A 9,733-nucleotide genomic window follows, 5' to 3' on the forward strand; every position below is an offset into this window, starting at 1 on the left:
TCAGTTCAGTTCAGTCGCTCAGTCGTGTCTGACTCTTTGCAACCCCATGAATCGCAGAACGCCAGGCCTCCCAGTCCATCACCAACTCCCAGAGTTCACTCAAACTCACATCTATCGAGGCAGTGATGCCATCCAGCCATCTCATCCTCTGTCATCCCCTTCTCCTCCTGCCCCCAATCTCTCCCAGCATCAGAGTGTTTTCCAATGAGTCAACTCTTCTCATGAGGTGGCCAAAGTACTGGAGTTTCAGCTTCCCGAATAAAATAACGGTAGAAATTATGTACCACCTCACACATCTTAAAGTTGATATGTAAAGGTTTTCATAAGATTAAGGGTCAGAAGGAATATGTGACACATTGAATATTGTATGTGTGCCTTTAATGCACTTTTGACAAAACTACAAGTTGCATCTTCAGTTTATGGAAAACTCCCACTATATAATTAAATTGGCAAACACAGCCTTCACTGCCAAACCGATCCATCAGAAAACTGACTTCGTGTTCTAATTCAAATAAATGTGTTAAAACCTATCTCTGTGTCAACGATCCTGCTTCTAAATTCTAGATCTTTGGCAAGGGAAAGAAAGAAGTAAAAAAGGAAAAAGAAACGAAAAGAAGTGATGAGGCATGAGCCTTGCCACAGGTTTGCCACTTGAAGGACGCTTCTTGCAGAAGCCCTGCAGTCTCAAATATTCTCTTTATTCTCAGGGCTCCAGAGGTGTTTATGAAACTGATGTCAGTCATCAGTTAGATCCCTTAAACTATAACTTGCTTAATAAACAATAACCCTGTCACCTGTCTTCACTGACTAAGCTCCCTTTGATTGTTCCTGCAAATTGTATACTCTCCAAACTTCAGGTAGCCTAGACAATATATCCCAAGACTCCTTTATCTGCCCTCCATAAGTAACACTTCTGATACATGGGTCACTATGGTAATGCTTGCTTGTTTGTTAGGAACTTGGAGTAATCTTTTGTCTAGTTCAAGTCTGAGGTGGTTAAGCTGGTTGGGACCACTGACCTTCCAAGTGGGCCAGCATGAGTGTCCCACAGATGACCGTTCAATGTCAGAGGGCCAAAACTCCACCCTCAGATCATGCTATTGCCACCATTTTCTGTTCATGCATCCCATGCAGTAGCATGTAACTCAGATACGTCTGCACAGAACACTGATTACCTCACCTTTCCCCTACATCCAATCTCCTTTCCCCACACCTAAGACCACTCTGCCTCTCTATCCTGTAAATATCCCAATCTGCTTACCTTTGGGGAGGCAAATCTGAGATTCGTTCTCCTGTCTTTTCATTTAGCTGCCTCATGAATAAACCCATTATTTGCAACAAATCTCAGTGTGTCGAGCAAATGAACCTGGTTCAATAACATTTACAGCTGGAGGAAATGCACAAGAGTACAATTCTGGATAGATGAATGGAGGCATGGAAGGATGGATGCACAGATGAGAGGTGTGCTCTCCTGTTGTAAACTGGAAGAAGGGCAATTGTGAGAGAGGAATTGGGAAACGAGAATAAGCAGATGGGGCATTTGCAGACAGACAAATGAGTTTTAGGAAAGAGTTCATGTAATAATAGCTCTGTTGACTAAAAAATATAGTCATGATCTGAAAGTAGAGTTATCTTATATGGTGGGAATGTTTAGGACTCCAAGCCCAGGAGACAGCATTTCAGTACCTCTAAGAAAACTGCTCTAAGGAGATGGGAGGCGGAGTCAGGCTATACACAAGTTTGCAACAAAGGGAGCAGGCAGTCTGAACATCGAAGATCAGATATAAGGAAGTTGGCATTCTATGTATGGGAAATGTAAGCCTTTGGGCTCACTGAATTCATTCCTTTCATATGCATCTCAGCTATCTGGGGCCAAATCCTGTTTCCTTGTTCACCTGAAGGAGTGCCAGATGGCTGCTTCTTGAATTCCCTCCACCCAAGCACCTCTGCAATCTCTGTGGGGGTGGAGGCATTTGGTGGATTGCAGTTTGGGGAGCTCTCATTCACATTTGGAGGCCAGAAATCGCTGATGGCTGTGACATTTCTTGTTTATTGATATGGCAGGAGATGTTTTCATTTCACAGTCCCTCTCCATGGTTATAAATCTGACCATATTTTGGAGACATTTCATGACCCTTTTTTTTGTCTCACGGTACTGGAAGTCACATCCCAGATCCCAGATCAGGGGAAGGTCATTAACAAATCACTCCAGGTGTTAATTTCTGGATTAGGCCCATTGATAAATAATAAAAAATTCTCTGGATCCTCTATGCTCTAACCTAATAGGATCCGGGAAATGCTTCTCTTCTTGCCTCTTCCCATACTTAGAATCACACTATGATAATTATTCTATGTAATAAATGTGCCCTATTTCTTAAAGATGTTTAGCTATCAGTATTTTGGTTGGAGGCCTGGTTATACATCATGCACTACAAAAGACAACAATCTTATAAAATAAACAGATTACAAGTAATACTGCTAATATTCTGATTAAAATTACAAACAGAGATTTAGGCCATGAGCTTTCAGAACCAAACCATCTTTCTAAAACTTCACAAAGGCTAGGAAGTGGGTTATCTAAGGAAGGAATCTGATTTTTCATGTGAGTCATTAAATATTTTGCATTGGATGATTCAACTGGTGTGTAAACACAACATTCGGTTTGAATTATAGCACAGATGCCCATTTAGATGATGTAAGACTATCAAGGGCCAAACAACTTTGTAAGATAGCTCTTCTCATAGAGACCTCATAATTTAGTAGGCCAATAGCCTGGTTGCTATCACTTAATGCCCTTTGAGTGAATTTTATTAAGTCTTCAATGTGAGAAATAACATTTTCCAATCCTACCAAAGGTGAAAAAACAGCTGCTAAGTGACAATACCAGTGAAATACAGATGTCCTGGTCCATCGGGCTCATATTGATGGTAAATTTGCTGGAAGCACATCTAAGTTTGTATGTAACTGGCCTTGAGCCCAAGGGAATCCTAAAGTACACCTTCCTAGCCATCCTGGTGGAAGCCAGGGCCATAGACTGGACCCACAAAGCCATTGATTCCTGTTAGGTGGCAGCCAGTGTATTTCTGGACATCTGACCAAATCTGTTTCATATCAAACACTGTCTTTAAGAGAAATGGTATATTGGTAGTTTTCACAAGGCTGCTGCTAAGTCGCTTCAGTCATGTCCGACTCTGTGTGACCCCATAGATGGCAGCCCACCAGGCTCCCCCATCCCTGGGATTCTCCAGGCAAGAACACTGGAGTGGGTTGCCATTTCCTTCTCCAGTGCATGAAAGTGAAAAGTGAAAGTGAAGTCACTCAGTCGTGTCCGACTCTTCGCAAACCCATGGACTGCAGCCTACCAGGCTCCTCCATCCATGGGATTTTCCAGGCAAGAGTACTGGAGTGGGGTGCCATTGGCATTTTCCAGTGCTATTAGGCTAGTTATCTTTGGTATGATTTAATTGATCCCAGCATGGTGGAGGAGCCTTTTAGGCTTAGACAACCACAGACTGGTGTTAGACAGATAAATGCATCCCATAACTGAGGAAGCGTCCCTCCTAATAGTCTAGAGGTTATAATGGTTTTAAACTGTAATTTTGCTTGTTGCTCTGATTAAATTTGAGTAACCTTAAGGGAAAAATTCATATTTATGCCCAGGGTCACAATAAGTATGTTTGATTGCCCAAGTGAGTGGGTTCCATCTAGTGATATCAGTAGTAGCCCAGACAGAACTATAATTCCTTTCTTCTAAAATAAACTTTCTAAGAGCCATTCAATTGGAGCCTTGGAGAAGAGAAACCTTCCAGGGTAAATGAGAAGTATTAGATGCAGGTAACTGACTACAAACCCAACAATTTGACTGATTTCTGAAATTTACATAAGATTGTGCTCATGATAGAAAAACATTTGATTCCTGTGTAAGAGCTCAAGAAATGAAGAAAATGTTATGAACAGCCACACGGGTCAGGTCCAGCATCCTGGGACAGTTGTTTACTTCCGAAGCCATCTTCTCATCCTGCTGTTGCTGTTCCCGTATTATCAGAGCCTTGCTTTAAGGTGAGTTTGAGGTCAGCAGTTCTGTCTGTAGACCAGGCTGGTACAGGAGCTCTTGGCTCAGATGGTAAAGAATCTGCCTGCAATGCAGGAGATCTGGGTTTGTTCCCTCAGTTAGGAAGATCTCCTAGAGAAGGGAATGCCAACCCTCTCCAGTGTTCTTGCCTGGAGAATTCCATGACAGAGGAGCCTGGCAGGCTACAATCCATGAGGTCATAGAGAGTCAGACACAATTGAGCAACTAACAGTTTCACTTTCAGGAATCCAAGAGTCAATTCCCTTCAATTTTGCTGTGCATGAACTAGTCAAAAGAATCTGACAAGGGCCCTTCCATTTAGGTTGGAGGGAGTCCTTTAAATGATGTCTTTTCCAATATACTGGAGAAGGCAATGGCACCCTACTCCAGTACTCTTGCCTGGAAAATCCCATGGACGGAGGAGCCTGGTAGGCTGCAGTCCATGGGGTTGCTAGGAGTCGGACACGACTGAGCGACTTCACTTTCACTTTTCACTTTCATGCATTGGAAAAGGAAATGGCAACCCACTCCAGTGTTCTTGCCTGGAGAATTCCAGGGACAGGGGAGCCTGGTGGGCTGCCGTCTCTGGGGTCGCACAGAGTCGGACACGACTGAAGCGACTTAGCAGCAGCAGCAGTTTCCAATATACATAATCTCCTGGTTGTAAGTCATGAGACTTTGAGGATAGATAACTGTGATAAGCTTCAGAAAATATTTAGAATAATTCCTCAACAATTTGATTAAACCCTTACAATAATATATATCCCTTAAGTAATATGATCATAGTCTTTCATCCATTCTCACTGGTCTCCCTGTAATAATCTCAGAGACAAATGATGTTTGCCAAAGGAGTGGATCTGAGGTTGAAGAAAACCAATGGAATGGCCTTAGGCCACGGTAAGGAATAAGCGTCTGTAACTTTAATCAACTGAGTTTCAATTGTCCCATTTGTCCTTTCCACTAACCCAGAAGACTGGGGGATGATAGGCACAATGGAAATGTTGCATAATCGGCCAAATTTTACAAACTTCCTTAACAATTTGTCTAGTAAAATGGGTCCCTCTGTCACTATACCGTTCAGGAGTTACCTCAATACTGTCATAGTACTGACGGTCAATTATACTTCAAAAATAAACAAAAAACTCATAGGAAAAAAAGAGTTCAAATTTGTGGTTATCAGAGGTAGGGAATGGGGGGAAGGGGAACTGGATGAAGACAATCAAAAGTACAAACTTCCAGTTACAAGATAAATAAGTGCTAGGAATGAGTTGTACTAGTTATATGTTATATACAAAGTTGTTAAGAAGAGTAAGTTAGGGACTTTGAGGAGGCCATGTACACATTGCTATATTCAAAACGGATAACCAACAAGGACTTACCTATCATATAGCACATGGAACTCTGCTCAGCCTGGATGGGAGGGGGGTTTGGGGAGAATGGATACATGTATATGTATGGCTGAGTCGCTTAGCTGTTCATCTGAAACTACCACAGGATTGTTAATTGGCTATAGCCCAATACAAAATCGGAGAAGGCAATGGCACCCCACTCCAGTACTCTTGCCTGGAAAATCCCATGGATGGAGGAGCCTGGTAGACTGAGGCCCATGGGGTCATGAGGAGTCAGACACGACTGAGGACTTCACTTTGACTTTTCACTTTCATGCATTGGAGAAGGAAATGGCAGCCTACTCCAGTGTTCTTGCCTGGAGAATCCCAGGGACGGCAGAGCCTGGTGGGCTGACGTCTACGGGGTTGCACAGACTCAGACACGACTGAAGCAACTTAGCAGCAGCAGCAGGAGCAGCAGCAATACAAAATAAAAGTTCACAGTTTGAGAAAAAAACAAACAAGTAAATCCTGAGTTCTTAACATAAGGAAAAAATCTTTTTTTTCTATTTCTTTAATTTTGTATCTATATGAGATGATAAAAGTTCATTAAACTTACTACAATAATCATTTCATGTTATATGTACATCAAATTATTATGGGGTATATATTAACTTTTAAGTGTGTGCTGTGTGCTAAGTCACTTCAGTTGTGTCCGACTCTGTGATGCTGTGGACTGCAGCCCACCAGGCTCCTCTCCCTGTGGGATTCTCCAGGCAAGAATACTGGAGTGGATTGCCATGTGCTTCTCCAGGGGATCTTCCCAACCCAGGGATCAAACCCGGGTTTGATTACATGCAGATTCTTTATCATCTGAGTCACTCTGGAAGCTCCAAACCTAAACAGTGCTATATGTTGATTATTTCTCAGCAAAACTGGAAGAAGAAAAAAAGAAAAGGCTCCTAAATGAACAAGAAATTTGAAGGTACATGTGTAGAGGATAAGTAACCTGTAAGGATTCACAAAGAGAGAAAGATGTTCTTGAAAAAAAAATTTTTTTAGATGTCAATGAGACAAAGGTTTTTATTTATAAGAGTGAGGAAAAGTATTAATAAAAATCTTTACCTTGTTTTTGTACTATATGCTCGTATTTTTTTATTTATAAAAATTTAGATAATTTGACTTTAGAAAATAGCTGTGTCCTTTAAGACAGATTCAAAAGTGAGCTTACTTTTTATGCTGATGCTACATAAGGCAATGGAATGGTGAGTATGACTAAGGACAGTACTCTTGCCTGGAAAATCCCATGGACAGAGGAGCCTGGTAGGCTGCAGTCCATGGGGTCGCTAAGAGTCAGACACGACTGAGCAACTTCACTTTCACTTTTCACTTTCATGCCTTGGAGAAGGAAATGGCAACCCACTCCAGTGTTCTTGCCTGGAGAATCCCAGGGACGGGGGAGCCTGGTGGGCTGCCGTCTCTGGGATCGCACAGAGTTGGACACGACTGAAGCGACTTAGCAGCAGCAGCAGCAGCAGCACAGCATTGATTGGCATTATCTTTTTGCACCAGTAGAGGGAGATCTAAATCCACTGTAGAAATCAGTAATTTCAGTTTGTGCAACAGTGAATGAAGTTGGAAAGGAGAGTTGCTCTTAAACACTGTTATTATCAAGTCCAGGAAACAGATGGTTAGGTAGACAGGTAAACAGACAGAAGAATGAATAAAAGTTCGGTCAACTATTGTGATAAATGTATAATATAAATCTTCATCAAAGATTACTGGCAGGATTTGCCATAGTTTCATTCACTTACAAAATGCTAGTCTGTCAAACTTAAAAGATATTTAACATACTCATATTTAATTTAAATCCTAAAATTAACCTTTAATGTTAAGTTCATTTTCAAAGAGTTAGAACTTAAATTTAAATATCCAACCAAGTAGATCTATTGTGATGAACGTAAAATGAGGTCTGGCTCTTTTCACCTTCCTCGGTGCTCAGACTATTTCAGTGATGTAACATGGCTAGCCTAGCCCCTGCAGTCTCCTAGCAATGCACACATATATAAAAATGTTCTTCTTATTGTTTCACTTCCCTCATTATACTGGTCAATATACTGGTCAGAACTGTGTACTTCTTTTTTTAAAACCTGGATTTAAGGTACTCACAGCTGGACTAACCATAGTCCTTGGCTCATGACATATCCTTGGTGTCTCCAGGCACACGTCTCGTTTGAGTGTTCCCATAATCCAATCCAGGAGCTGATCACTGACAGTAAAGATTTGCATGTTCTTTCCTTCTTTTATATCCCTGGCCTCACTCACACAAGGTAAAATAACTATTGTCCTAAATGTACCGTTTATCATTTCCATGTTTTTTTAAATAGTGCTTTAAATTAATAAAAATGTATCCATAAACAAAATAGATTTAGTTCTTGCATTTTATAAAAGAATAATCTTTAATTTGCATTTAAAAAAGTAAACATTAAGATTTATTCATACTGATGTAGATATGTTAATTCATTGATTTTCATATAATATCCCATTATGTATACATACCACCATTTATTTATCTCTTCTCCTATCTTATGGGCATTTGGTTTATATGGGTTTTTTTTTTTCTTTTCTCAATCCTTTTCATTGGAAGGACTGGTGCTGAAGCTGAAACTCCAATACTCTGGTAACCTGATGGGAAGAGCCAACTCACTGGAAAAGACCCTGATGCTGGGAAAGACTGAGGCAAGAGGAGAAGGAGGCAACAGAGGATGAGATGGTTGGGCGGCATCACTGACTCAATGGACATGAGTTTGAGCAAACCCTGGGAGATAGTGAAGGACAGGGAAGTCTGGCGTGCTGCAATTCATGGGATCGCAAAGAGTTGAACACGACTGAGTGACTGAACAACAACCACCACTATTTATTTACCCCTTCTTCTATCTTATGGGCATTTGGTTTATGTGGGTTTTTTTCTTTTTTCAATCACTGAAAGCACTGCCATGACATTGCTTGTATATGTGTCTCCTGGTACGTATGTGCAAGTATTTCTCTTGATGGGTTGTAGGGTGTAAGAATGATCAACTCACACTCTTAGCAAAATTGTACATACAAATTGCTGATATACTTTTTTTCCAACACTTGATATGTTTAGGCTTCCTAACCTTTTCCTGTTGAATGAGCTTAAATGGTCTTGATTTATCTTTCCCTAATTATTACTGACTTTGAGAAACTCACCTTATTTATTGGCTATAAGTAGCTCCTTTGCTATTAAATACTTTATATCATTTACTTATTTTTATGTATATTGGGTCATTTTTCTTGCCAATATGTAGGAGTCCTTTCTATTTCTTTTAGTTATATGTATACAAATCTTTCTACCAACTTATAGCTTGTCTTTTTACTTTAAGGTGTCTTTTGATGAATCAAATTTCTTAATTTTAATTTAGCCAAATTTATCCATTTCTTGTTTTATGGTTAATGGGATTTGCACATTGAAAAATCTTTGCCTTTATTGAACAGACTGTTCTTTTCCCATAATATATTTTTGGACATATATAAAGGATAGTCTCTTCAATAAATGGTGCTGGGAAATCTAGATAGTCACATCAAAAGAATGAAACTGGACCATTATCTTTATGCCACACACAAAAGTCAACTCAAAATAGATTAACTATTTGAAACCACAAAACTAGAAGAAAACATGGGATAAAGTCCTTTACATTAGTCTTGGCTACGATATCTTGGATTTGAAAGCAAAAGGCAATACAAGCGAGAATCAGACAAGGGGAACTACATCAAAGAAAGTGTTTGCACAACAAAGGAAATCATCCACAAAATGAAAAGAAAACCTACATAATGAGAGAAAATATTTTCAAATCAGGTATCTAATAAGGAGTTACTTACCTCTTTACCTCAACTGTAAAGAGCTAAGTAATATGATTAAAAATGGGTAGAAGATATATGATCCAGCAATCCCATTCCTGGGCATATATCTGGAGAAATCTAATTTGAACAGATACATGCAACCCAGTGTTCACAGTGGTATTACTGACAATAGCTAAGACATGGGAGCAACCTAAAAGTCCATAGAGAGATGATAAATAAAAAGGATGTGGCACACGTCCATGATGGAATCCTACTCAGCAACAAAAAAGAGTGAAATAATGCCATCTGTAGCAACACAGATGGACCTAGGGATTATCATGAAGTAAAATAAGTCAAAGACAAATATCATATGATATCACATATATGTGGAATCTAACATATGATACAAAGAAACTTATATACAAAACAGAAACATACAGACATAGAAAACAAATTTACAGGGAAGCCTGAC

This window comes from Bubalus kerabau, chromosome 18 (assembly GCF_029407905.1).
Source record: "Bubalus kerabau isolate K-KA32 ecotype Philippines breed swamp buffalo chromosome 18, PCC_UOA_SB_1v2, whole genome shotgun sequence".
NCBI classification, from domain to species: domain Eukaryota; kingdom Metazoa; phylum Chordata; class Mammalia; order Artiodactyla; family Bovidae; genus Bubalus; species Bubalus kerabau.